The sequence below is a fragment of the Pelodiscus sinensis genome, chromosome 1 (genome assembly GCF_049634645.1).
Source record: "Pelodiscus sinensis isolate JC-2024 chromosome 1, ASM4963464v1, whole genome shotgun sequence".
NCBI classification, from domain to species: Eukaryota; Metazoa; Chordata; order Testudines; family Trionychidae; genus Pelodiscus; species Pelodiscus sinensis.
Genome location: NC_134711.1, coordinates 287,274,871 through 287,288,614, shown reverse-complemented (window position 1 = coordinate 287,288,614; position 13,744 = coordinate 287,274,871). Strand labels below are relative to the sequence as shown.

The 13,744-nt window shown below is 41.5% G+C and overlaps 1 long non-coding RNA gene across 1 annotated transcript; it reads right to left on the bottom strand.

Moving 5' to 3' along the window:
* Nucleotides 1–3,367: 3,367 nt before the first annotated feature.
* Nucleotides 3,368–12,205, bottom strand: LOC112544946 (uncharacterized). The gene is made up of 3 exons (XR_003088326.2): nucleotides 12,148–12,205; nucleotides 9,611–9,771; nucleotides 3,368–3,768 (listed from the first exon to the last, which is right to left on the bottom strand). It is a non-coding gene; the product is annotated as an uncharacterized LOC112544946 (long non-coding RNA).
* Between the last annotated feature and the right edge of the window lie 1,539 nt (nucleotides 12,206–13,744).

Sequence of the window (13,744 nt, the reverse complement as noted above, 5' to 3'; positions counted from 1 at the left end):
TAAAAATAACCAGGAATGCTAATGAAAGTAGCTACAAAGGCGTTGTGCGGACAGACCACTTTCAGAACTATCTATTTTAAAAAAACCTGCCATGGTTTAAAAGATTGGTTCATTTTGGGGGGGGAGGGTTTCTGCTGTTTAAAGTGTTCAGCCACTTGATGGGTATTTTTAAGCAAAAATGTTAAGCAAATGACGAAAATATTTACAAACAGTAGGGTTTTTTATTGTGTGATTAGTAGTATCTGGGCTGTCTGCTAATGATACTTAGATAGCACATTATAAATATTAAGGGTGAGCTTTCAACACTGCAAAAGACTAGGGCTCTGGACAGCCATTTCCCATTCAAAATGAATGGGAATGAGATGTCCAAATACCCAAGGCAATTTTCCCACCCAACTAACCCTCAAACTGTGAAGTAGTATTACCTTATTATGTTTTACAGATTTGGGTACTGAGGCTATGTGTATCTAGAAGCCAATCTATCAGTTGACCTAGCACTGTCTCCATCGGGAGTGAGTTTACATAGCTATACGTCTGCCAGACATGAGGGTTTTTTCACACCCTAGAATGACGTCGTTAGGCCAATAGAAGTTTTCAGCACAGACAAGCCCGGAGATAGAAAGGGACAACATTTGCAAGATTGGGTTGCTAAAACAAGGGACTTGTGCAAATGAAATCAGGCTCTGGTGCACTTTGTTATAAAATATGTTAAAAAATAAAATAAATTTGGTCTTCTTTGCTGATGTCTTGTAGGGCATATATCAACCAGGAAAGACGTTTTGCATTGGATCTCCTTTCCATAGAATTAAATTGCAAAACTCCCATTGGTACAGAATGGGACCTTTCTCATGACAATGATGAAATTGGTGAAGTCTACTGGAATAGGACTGGCCCAACCATAGCTAGAAATGATAGATTTCAGTGTCTGCAATCAAGATTTTTCCTTCAGCTATAAACAAAAAAAGCTACATTTTGGCATATAGGAGCTTTTCTCCTTTAAAACACAGCCAACTACCTGCCTAGTAGAGGCCTATAGCTATGGACCTTAAAGTGTATCACAAATCAGTACCCATAGTTCTCACACACATACTTATACCCTGTAAATACTGCTAAAGGTTGAAAGGAAGCAGATATTATCTCCTAATGCTCCCATAGACAGTACCAGGCAGGTGGTAATGCATGGTGCCAGGCCTAACCTGTAGAAAGAAAAGCAGTACTACAGCAGCAGGCATCAGATTTGTGTTCACTTTGAGATCTACTTTTTTATTTTGGTTGTTGTTACCCTAAGAGCTGGAGACCAACTATTCCACATTATGAACGATTTATTTGACTCCTTTCCTGAGTTTCAGGTCATAATGGAGCTTTGTTATCTTTAATAGATTCGTGTAGTCCTTCCCCAGTGCCTTGTCAAATAACAACACATGCAAAGCAATAAAAGGAGAAAGAGAGGGGGGAAAAAACCAAACTCAAATATCTAATATGTCCAGATTGGAGTGGAGATGCAGAGGAGGGAAAGTGTTTATTGCCCTGTCCTGAGCAGAATGAAATAATTTATGTACCATCTACATGCAAATGCATTTTTCATTTAGGTAATAAACTGCATCCTTGTATAATTTAGCCAAACAATGGAGCTGGAAGGACAACACTGCTAATCTTCAAAAATCAACCGTGCCTTTTCAAAAGGGATTTTGTCTTTCTGCGAATTGATCAAACTTGACAAGTAATTTCAACCTAATGTTCACGGCCACCCTCCTCCCTCCTCACCATCTGTAGGTGAGAAATCCTATTTTCTGGTAGTGACAAGGTAATGGAGGAGGCTGCAGACATCTGTAAAAGAGGGAAGAAGTAGTTTTCTCAGCTCTACAGAAAAAAACAAAATGTATTCAGAAGGAAATGAGTGGATTTATTTTAAAAGGAATGATAAATCCCCTTCTCCTTTGTCTGTCCATTAGGTCTCTGACTTTTGTAGCTGTCAGGCTAACAAAAAGTAGTACAAAATTAAAATGTCTCTGGATTTAAAATACAATGGTGGAAATGCTCCAGTGGCATTTCCTTGTTCTCATTAACAAATACAGTAAAAGCCTTCAGAATACATCCATTCTACCAACTGACTGCATCAATGAAAACTGAATTACAGGCAAAGAGACTGAATTTAAACTCAATTTGCTTCAAGATTTATTATAAAAACAGCTTTGACTGAATATGATTCTGTCCTATACCAAACAATGGCTCAGAAATTGGAAAAAAAGGTGAGTTATCGCCTTTCATCCAGGGTCACAAATGTGAGTGAGTTTAAGCAAAAGCAATTGCACAGTTGCAAGGCTCTCTAGTGAATTCTGTTTTCTTTGAGAAAGTATGTTGCTAACCTTTTAGGGCCCAATGACACCCATTGCTCTGAGGCTGCTGCAGACTGCTCTAGTGAGGCAAAGCAGCCAATGAATCGGGTTCCTAAAATCCACTAGCTGGGGTTATGCCATACTCAATGAGTACAGTCAATATAAACAGCCAAATCCAGAGGCCTTTACTCCCTTTCTATGTGAACACACTACTTGTAGATGTTGTGGCCTCCTCCTTGCCCACCCCTACCTCTACTCCCCAGAGATAAGACATAGGAATTTTTTCAATGGGAGGTAGGGGTTGCACACAGATCAGCAGGGACACCAGAGGTGAAATAATTGTTTCCTATGTCCATTCTGTGCTTGGAGTGTGAAGGGACTGGAATCTGGCCACTGGTCAGGCTCTATCGGACTGGGAGCTTGCTTTTCTGTGTACTTTTGGCCCTTTTTGATTTTGCAGTCCCATTATTTTTATTATTTACAATTATTTATGCAAAAGATGCTAATGGCTGGTACATCAAGTGGTCTGATGTACTGAATCCTAGAATGCTCCAGGAAAGCTGCAGATATCTGTGCCACTAGCAATTATCTTTAACAGTCATCGAAAGATGGGAGAAATCCCAGAGGACGGGAAAATGGCAAATAAAGTGCCCATCTATAAACTTGGGAATAAGGACAACCTGGGGAATTACAGACCAGTCATCTTAACTTCAGTCTCTGAAAAGATAATGGAGCAAATAATTAAGCAATCAATTTGCAAAAACCTAGAAGATAATAAGATGATAAGTAACAGTCAGCATGGATTTGTAAAGAACACATTATGTCAAACCAACTTAATAAGAATCTGCCTAGTTCCAAAATCTGTTACTACTCGACAAAGGGGCAACAATGCATATTGTACAGTAGCTCCAAAGGGTTATATTTAGGCCCAGGGCTCCACTGTGTTAGGTGCAGTACAAACACATAAGAAAACACAATCCCTGTAGGTTACAGCTTTCGATGCATTTCTACCTAACCTTAGGTGTGCAGCAGAGATGCAGTTTTGCTCCAGCACTATTCTGTCAAGCCATCCACTGTCTGTGAGGACTTGTCACTCCTTACATTGGAATCAAAGTTATTCAAGAAGTGTTTACCAAACAAGACTACACAGATGACAATATCCTGTTTGTGGAGACGTCCGAACAATTCAGCCCCACTCTCCAAGTCGCTGGGGTTGAACATCTGGTATTAGAAGTCCAAGGACCAGAACCTTAGAGCTGGACGACCAGAATTTTCACTGCAGGTGGGTTCAAGTACCATGGAAACCAGTGACCTACCTAGGCTGCAAGCTTAACTCAAGCAGTGACAGCAAACGGGACATTCATTGATGAATAGGTTTGAGCCTCTAAAGTGGGGAGCATGCTCAGTTCTCGCTGAGATGACTGGGAGTACTCTGTTATAAAATAAAATAAAAAAGTACAACAGAAATTTCTAGAAATACATTTCTACCTTATGATCTACCTCTTTTTCTTCTTTAATCACATTGGGACAGGATTAGAACAGCACATATTTTGTGATGTTCCAGATTTATGGAGGGTTTATAGCCAGAAATTGGCTTCCGTTATTATATGAGGATGGCGGGTTTCAGTGCAATCTTGTTCAGGCTTGTAGCTGAGGTTTGGACAGATATGAGTAATTAACACATGGAGGGAAGCTTTATTTGTGCAAGACAGAATTGGGGATATGAATGAATCATCAGATTGAAAACAGAATGTTTGTGCTAAATAAGATAAGTAAATAAGTCAATAGGCTAAGAAGGCAGAATGTCTAAGCCAACTAAGACAAGAGGAAGAACATGCCGGGAACTATTTACTATGACCTAGATAACAAGGAATAAACTACATTAGAAATGTAGAGATGATGTAAAGGGGAAGTCGAACCATGGTCAGTGTGTGGACAGCACGAGCTGCACAGGGATTGGTTCCTGCAAATAACTAAGCCAATCCAAAAATGCACGATGCAATGTATAGTAAAAGCAATGAGATACTTAACGTGCATAAAAGGAGAGTCTCTGAGTAACTTTGGAGCTGTGATGTACCCTGCATCCATCCCCACTGCATTTAAATCAGATCAACACACGTTCCATGGCTGTATGCCTAATAAAGATACGTTAATGAGGAAGGCTGGAGTTAGATTGAGTTCCTAGGATGGTGAACATCTGATATCTGGGAAAGAAGTCTGGGAGAGAATTCCAAGCAGGCTTTCATCCTGGTGGATGAAAATTTCTTTGATACTGTAAGTGCATGGGGTGGGGAACCTCTTTGGGGCCAGGGGCTACTGACCCACAAAAAAATCAGTTGGGGGCTGCACACAAGTGAGAAGAAAAAAAAAACCAAACCCAAAAAACTACCCCTCACTGATGTGGCCACAGTCTATGACAAGACTGTTTGCTGGTCACTCAGAAAAGGAATTGAACCAGGAATGTAATCTTAATTATTTAGATCAGATTAGACTAGAACAGCAGTCCCAATGCTCCATAGAAAATCTTCCTTCATTAAATCTCAAAATCCTCTGGTATATTGTGAGGAAAAACTATCATAGAATCGTAGAGTTGGAAGAGAATGTAGGAGGTCATGGAGTCCAACCCCCTGCCCAAAGCAGGACCAATCCCAACTAAATAATCCCAGCCAGGGCTTTGTCAAGATGGGACTTAAAAACATCTAGGGATGGAGATTCTACCACTTCCCTAGGGAACCCATTCCAGTGCTTCACCACCCTCCTAGTGAAATAGTTGCTCCTTGTTCTGCCATCCGTCTCTACTGAGAACAGCCTCTCTCCAGCCTCTTTAGAACCCCCCTTCAGGAAGTTGTAGGCTGCTATCAAATCCCCCCTCATTCTTCTCTTCTGTAGACTACACAAGCCTTTATTATGTTCTGAGCTAAGAGTCAGCATCTGAAATTACTGCAGATTTGCATAAAGTCATAAAGTCCTAAAAGCCTGGAAGTATCAGTGAGATGGGATTCAATCAAAATGCTCATAATTATTCTGAGGGATAGGGGCACATGGAGTGGCCGGAATAATCCAAAATAGATGATGAAATTTCCAGTGGCTCCTCTGATTAAAACTGTAAATCCGTAACTCCAGCCCTAATCCCTCTGTGCAAAATGAAGATTAGAAGGGGTCTCAGAACCAATAACGCTGTCTTCCTCTCAGGTTACATGTTAAATTTCTGTCTCCTCCCAGGAGACAGACACATGGATATTGCTTTTGCCCTCATGCTACTTAGAAAGGTATGGGAAAGTAAACATTACTGATTGTACAATAATTTGAATAATAGAACAGGCTTCCTTTGTGTTCCTGGATTATTGTATTAGTTTACTGGATGCACTTACACATCTTGAAAGGATGGATGAATGAGGCTATTTGAAGTTCTCAGGGTCACTACCTTTTTCCATTATGTTAAGACAGTGGATGAAGCTCTGCTTTCATTTACATCAATGTAAATCTCTGTGTAATTCCGCTGACCACACTAGATTAGCTCTAGATTCACGTCAGTGTTGGTACAAATGTAGTTTGGCTCAGTAACTCCCTACATTGTGCAACATTTTTCTCCCTCAGCCCCTCACACTTTTATCAGTGGGAGCATGTTCAAAATGGAAGCGCTTCTTTCAATAGCTAAACACATTGGGCCTGAGGGTATGTCTACACTACAGCACTAATTCGAACTAACTTAATTCGAATTATTTAATTCGAACTAAACTAATTCGAACTAGTGCATCTAGACCTAAAAACTAGTTCGAATTAGCATTTTGCTAATTCGAACTAGCATGTCCACATTGAGTGGACCCTGAACCGGGGTTAAGGATGGCCGGAAGCAGTGCCGGCAGGGTATCAGATTAGGACTTAGAGCGTGGATCTGCGGTCTCAGGCTAGCCGAGGGCTGTGCTTAAAGGGACCCCACCCCCACCCCGGACAGACAGTTCGCAGGGGTTCCCTGCTTGCAAAGCAGTCCTGGCTTGGAGTGCCCTGAGTGCCCACACTTGGCACATCACAGCACTCGGCCATCAGCCCGGCTGCACTTGCTGCAGGCTGCCATCCGGGGGGGGGGGGTTAATCGGGGGGCTGCAGGAGAGTTTCCACCCCGAGGAGACCGCAGAGCCAGCCCAGTCCTCCCCATCAGGGGCTCGTACCCCATTCCTCCCTCACCTTCTTCCACTTACCCCTCCCTAGCCCCCCTTCCTGATGTACAAAATAAAGGACACGTGTGGTCAAAAATAGAAACTCTCTTTATTTAACAAAACTCGAGGAGACTGGGGAAAGGAGGTGGGAGGGGGGAAGAGAGAGGGTGGAAGAGGGGAGGGCAACTAAAATGATCAGGGGTTTGGAACAGGTCCCATATGAAGAGAGGCTAAAGAGACTGGGACTTTTCAGCTTAGAAAAGAGGAGACTGAGGGGGGATATGATAGAGGTCTATAAAATCATGAGTGGTGTAGAGAGGGTGCATAAAGAAAAGTTCTTCATTAGTTCCCATAATAGAAGGACTAGAGGACACCAACTGAAATGAATGGGTAGCAGGCTTCAAACTAATAACACAAAGCAAATAGTCAACCTGTGGGACTCCTTGCTGCAGGAGGCTGTGAAGCCTAGAACTATGACAGAGTTTAAAGAGAAGTTAGATAAATTCATGGAGGTTGGGTCCATGGAGTGCTATTAGCCATGGGGTAGGAACGGTGTCCCTGGTCTCTGTTTGTGGAAGGCTGGAGATGGATGGCACGAGACAAATGGCTTGGTCATTGTCTTCGGTCCACCCCCGCCAGTGTACCTAGTGTTGGCCGCTGTTGGCAGACAGGCTACTGGGCTAGCTGGACCTTTGGTCTGACCCCGTATGGCCATTCTTATGTTATTATGTTCTAAGGTCAGGGTCGGGGGTCTCACTGGACCACCTTGATTTTCATGCAAATCTGCTCCTGGGTGGCCAGGCTGGCAGCTATCCTGCCCTAGATGGCCACTTTCCTGTGTCTAGTGTGGAGGTCGTGGACGTTGGAGGCTTCCCCCCAAACCTCGATGAGGTCCACCATCTCTGCATTAGACCAGGCGGGTGCCCGCCTCTTGCAGCCCCGGGCAGGCTCCTGGGAGCCACCAGCCTGGTCCCGGGAAGAGGCGGAGGGCTGGGTGGCAGCGGGTGGCTGGTTCATGCCGTGCCAGGTGCAGGGTCTGCTGGCTGGGTGCTGGCAGAATTGCACCTGGCATGGGCACCATAGCCAGACCGTGGCCCTTTAAGGGCTCCGGGGCCGGGAGGGGGGCAGACAAGTTTCCCTGGTGGTGCCCAGAGTGGCCACCAGGGCAAGCTGGGAAGGGCTAGCCTCCCACTAGTTCGAATTAAGTGGCTACACAGTCCTTAATTCGAACTACTTAATTCGAACTAGACGTTAGTCCTCGTGGAATGAGGTTTACCTAGTTCGAATTAAGCGCTCTGCTAGTTCGAATTAAGTTCGAACTAGCAGTTTGTATCTGTAGTGCCTATTAAAGTTAATTCGAACTAACAGCTGTTAGTTCGAATTAACTTTGTAGTGTAGACATACCCTGAGACAGATGTTGTTCTAGTCTTGATGGAGCAAGATGTAAGCATGTGAGAAGCCCCACTGATTTCAGAGTGAGTAATCACATGCTTAAAGTTAAGTACATGCCTACATGGTTTGCTTGAGTGGAGTCTTATCATGGTTTTACACTGGCATAATTCAAGTAATGAAATTACTTCTGGTTTGCAATGGACTGAGATCAGAACCAGGCCTATAAGGTTTCTTTAGGCAACCAACAACATAATTAAATAAGTGAATAAAATTTAAGAAACAGGCCTGACTCAACTTTCATTGATGTCAATGAGTTTTTCCTTGAACTTTACCAGGAATTGGATTATACCCTTTAAGATGTGCACTGAGGGGACATTTCTCCTGTTTCACAATTCAAACTGTTTCATTCACTCTGCAGCGCTGCAGGATGGAGCTGTCATTACGAAGAGAGAAACTGAGTTTCAGAGGGGTATACTGGGATTTGGGAGGGAGCCTGTTCATCAAGCAGAGGATTGCATGTCACAGAGTTGATGTGATCAATGTCTAGGGGCAGAGGGTCTTAGCTGCATTGCCCTTTTAGAAACCTCTGCCGACAGGTCTACCAAACAAGTTCCAAAGAGAGTCACTCGCATGAACGCCTGTCCTACCAGCTGATGAAAGGTACTGCAATGGGCAGCTCCCAGTGGAACAGGGAAAAAGATGAGAAAACAAAGGAGAGAGAGAGGAGAAATAGCCATTTGACTGCATCCACTTAGTACATTTTTTTTGTCAGCCAAATCCTGATTGTGCTCAATAATAGTGTCTTAGTGCTATTTTGTTTCCAAACAAGTGAGAACTTTGAAAACAGGTCGGAATCCTGCTGATATCTTTACGGTATGCTTCTGGGAAGAATACAAAGCATATTAATGCCTACTTAGTTTGCACAGCAGAGCTGTGTTTTTGGATTATTTTTCTCATTAACAGCACAGACGTACTAGTGCGTATTTCAGAGCTATTTATATGATGGGCAATGTTAATGGAAATATAATAGAGTGAGATGCTTTTAAAAATACCAGATTTAGCAGAGTCAGAAAAAAGACATTAATGAAATTTTAATGAAGTCAGCTTGCAGGAATCTTGCAAGTAATGATTATTCTTATTCCATAGTCAGGCTAAATAACTTTGTCACTACTGTTTTGTGTTTGCCAGGTGTTTATTAATAGGATGAGCAATGCACTGGAGGATGATTTTCCAGAAGGAGAAACAAACATTGTGGGCTATTAACTGTCTGCTTTGACTAAGATCTTACACACACATAATGCATGGGCACACAAATATTCAGACACATATGTGAGTAGGTTTCGAGTTTGCTATTAAATGATCTATACATCAAATCTCTGACATGCTGACACAAGCAAGGGAGATCTTCATAGCTTTTAAAAAGTAAGGATTAAACTATACTAATAACACTTACCTGGAGTTTGTCTAGCTGTTTTACAAACAGTAATTAACAAATTCTCACAACATCCCTATGAGGTGGACAGGTATTGTAATGAAGTAGCTCAGCGTGTGCATATATCACTTCTCTCTACTGGACAGTAGTCCTATGCTGTCAAGCTCTCCTTTAACTCAACTGATAAAGGAATATGTTTTAGAGTAGGAGGATCTGAGTTCTCTCACTATAGCTCCTGTAAAGTTCTCAATGTCCATGCAGCATAATGAAAGGGTTTGCTATCATATTATTACCTGTGAGTTATATGGGAGGAAACTGAGGAAGAAAGATTTCACTGAACCAAGGCCAAAGCGGGAATCACTGTCACTGTGTAGGTTTGCAGTTCAGAAGTTCCTGTCTGCCGGTCCTCTGTCAGTTCACACTTCCGTTGGGCCCACTGTACTACCTTTCAAATCTGTAACGCATTGATCAAAAAATTGCATCACAATAGTTTATAGTAGCGAAAACAATGGAAATCTTATAAGAGGCAGCTTGAAAAGAGAGAGATTTCTAGTGATTCCTTAACCTGAAGATGCCTAAAGATCTTCCCACACTGGTCCAGTCTTGTAACCCTTTTATACAAACATAATTTCTACTGAAGTCAATAAGGGCCAGGTTTTCTGATCTGCCAATGATACTTGGCACCACTGGAGAAGTCCAGTAAAGAATTCCCGTGTGCAGGAGATCTCTTGGTAGACATAAAGCCACCTGCACCAGCCACCCCATCACCCCTGTATTAGATTAATAGATTAGTAGATTTTAAAGCCAGAAAGGACCAGTATATTCATCCAGTCTGAGCTCCTGGGGGAGAAAAAAAAGGCCATGCAATTTCACCCAGTAATTCTTGCATCAAGCCCCAAACTCCTTGCTGAGCTGGAGCGTATCTTTCAGAAAGACATCCAATCACTCAGAGTTTTGCCAGCGAGACGATGAAGTACTCAGGTGTGGTGTTGCTATGGGGATCTGCTTTCATTATAGGTCATTCTTGCTAGTATACATAAGCGCTGTCAAACTTTAATGTATTAATTTCATGCTCAGTATTTTCCCACATTGTTACTGCTTATTCAGAGAAATGATACAAGTTTAGGTATATTTTGTGTGTGTGTACTTTGGCAGACTAAAGCTCAGACAATATGCTTACATTTTACAGGTTATTGCTTGATTTTTTTTCCATGTTTTGCAGTATGGGATTTCAAAGGGTTAATGTGAAAATTGGAAGAGAGATCTGGCCACATAGAGTTTGTAACGCACATGAAATCAAGTGGACCTCTCTGACATGTGGAAGTCCAGCTAGAGACTGTCATTTTATTTCCCCTCCTCCCCTGATTTATATTGTCATTTGTTTGTTTTTTGTTTTGTTTTTTGTTTTTTTGTTCTCCAATATACTGTGAAATTTAAAATTAAAATTCCATTCTGAGGGGAAAGGGAAGATACCATAATTTAGCCAAGCTGCTGGGGCAGCAGAGAATCCCCCAGCAAAGAGACTGTTTGAATCTGCCCTTTAAACTAGACTATGTTATTCCAAAAGGTGTACAGTATTGTAAGTAACCTCTAGTGCCATTTGCAATATTGCTTCAGGCTTGGTTGCATGCAGCTTAATTTCACCAGCTACTTCTAGCTAAAAGCAAATTGCATATTAGGAAATAACACTGCAGACATGGATCACAAAGAAAATATTTTCCTTGTCAGCTGTAGCCTCATATACAGAAGTTGATTAAAACTATGGGGTCCTGTTGGATGCCTACTTATCAATGCATGCAATAGCAAAAGCTGGTTAAGCATATATCATTGTATTACAATGATTTTCATGCTGTTTCCCGTCATAGTTTTGTTTTTACTAAATCTGATAGGCTTTCATTTTAGCCAAATGATATCATTCTCTTAGGTAATGCAAATGAAATGGATTAATTTAAATCCTCATTACATTGAATTTCCCTAGCTGAGTTCTCTGTGGTTCTTGGACTAGTTTGCTTTGGGTCCCAATTCAGCAAAGCACTCAAATATTTGCTAAAAAGATTTAAAAAAATAGTATGGGCTGAGCATAAAACTTGTGGCCAGGAGAACATGTGTTTCTGTCAGCAGTTACCTATAAGTTTTCAACTCTGATTTTAAGATATTTTCAAGCTGGGGTGTATTTCCCTGATGTAAAGCCAATTACTCTTTCTGCAGCCTTCTCTAAGGCATAGAATATGGGATGATTGGCAATTCTGTGACAATTTTTACCCCAGAATTGAGGGTTTCAACTAATCAAAAAGCCCAGTAATTGTCTTCTCTCCTCAAACATCTTCAGGTCTTCCTGGAGAAGCTGAAAATTTTCATTCACAAACCAAATTATTTTAATTGTTTTCATTAAAAGTCAAAATATCTCTCACATTAAGCAAATCAGCCAACCATTGTCTGACCTGCTCTATATGCCACCTTGCTGTTTCTGTTCTCCCCTGAAAAAAAAGAAGATAATAATGCTAACTTGGCTATTTCACGGGATTAATTACCATCTTTAACATGCTGGGCAGGAGGAAAAAGTTCTGTGTCAGTGTTATTAAGCACAATGTTTAAAAGACTGTTCTTCATCAAAAGCCTAATGGCTGCACTTTGGCTAATAGGAATCACATAATGAGTCATGGTATCGTTCTGTCCTGTGTAACCTCCGTGAAAATTGCTCTTTAAGAAGGCATGCATTGTTCACTCGGAGAGACCTTAAACAAGGAATTTCATGCTGGAATAAACTTGGGGAAAGTTAAACAAGAGAATTAACTTGAGCATTAATTGTCCCTCTTCCTCTTTCTCTTACTTCAGATAAGTGTTTGAATCAGAATACTTTCATTGCCAGTTTCTCCACCTTAATCCAGCAGTGAATTCATATGTCCGTCATTGTAGAATGGCAGTCTGTTGCCATGTGAGTGATCTTGATGTCACAATGTTAGCAGTAAGTTCAATGTAAGGTCAGAGAGGAAAGGGAGAGTTTCTGATTGTAATTAATATATATATATTAATATATATAATCACCAAATAGTGATCTTTAAAGCACTGCCCAGATATAAAATTTGTATCTGCATCAACAAAAATGAGCTGTGGACATCTGCATCCGTATTGGTGGAGGTGGTTACCCATGGATATAAAGTGGATATCTGCTGATTTGCAGGGCTCTAGAGAAATTACATTGGTGGCCTGAGGATCAAGGTCGACTGAAGGACAGGAGGCTGATCTGTAATTTATGAGTACCGTATGTGTCCAGGTTATTGGGATAGTTACTGTTCGGTTATATTGCATCATTGGGATGTTTATTGTATGCACACATTGATTTAGTTAGCAGCAGAGCTGTTAGGAAAGTAGGAAGGCAACACAACAGCTCCACATAAGCAGCCTCCTGGGAAACATGGCGTATGTGGAGAGGATCACATAGTGCCTGGACTATTAACTTGGGAGACTGATATTTCCAGGCTCCAGCCAAAAGTTGCAGGATTTATTTTACCACAGCTGGGAGCCAGATGCTCAAAAGTATACGAGGCAGTGAAAATGTTACTCTGTAGAGAGAAGGGCGAGGCAGTCACTGGGGTGCTGTTCGCAGAGAACAGACTGACAGAGAGAGATACAGACAATCTGTCTATATGTATATGTTGTTCCTTGGTGTTTTGGTAGAACTTAAAAAACAACAAATAGACTAGTAGCACCTTAAAGACTAACACTAAAGGTGCTACTAGTCTAGTTGTTTTTTAAGTTTTTCCTGTTACAGACTAACTTGGCTACTCCTCTGAATCTTTTGGTAAAGTCCATCTTTTTTTGTATGGCACGTAGCAGAGTGATATCATAAGTAAATAAATAAGTACATACATTAATAATAATACTATGATGGATGGTCTGAAGAAGCAACACCTGCCATGCCCAGTTCCTCCGGATGGTTGAGTTTAAGGTAAGATAGATACCAGCGTAAACCTATAGTTGTGTTAAAATTATTTTTTCCATTATGTTATACTGTGCATTCCTCACCTACAGACAACCCCCTAAACTGAAACAAATAATTTCCAACAACCATGCAACACACCTCAAACATACTCACCCAGGAACTCACCCCCGCAATAAACTTCAGTGCCAACTCTGTCCATACATCTACACAAGCAGCATTGTCACAAGACCTAACATATAAGCCACCACGTCAGACTCATACAACTGCACATTCACTAATGTGATCTGTGCCACCAAGTGCCAGCAATGCCCCTCTGCCATGTATATTGGCCAAACTGGACAATCTTTATGACGAAGGAATCATGGACACAACTCAGATGTTCAAAATGGTAACACACAGAAACCTGCTGGAGAACATTTTAACTTGCCCGGCACTCATTAGTGGATTTAAAAATGGCTCTCCTCTTACAAAGCAATTTCAGGAA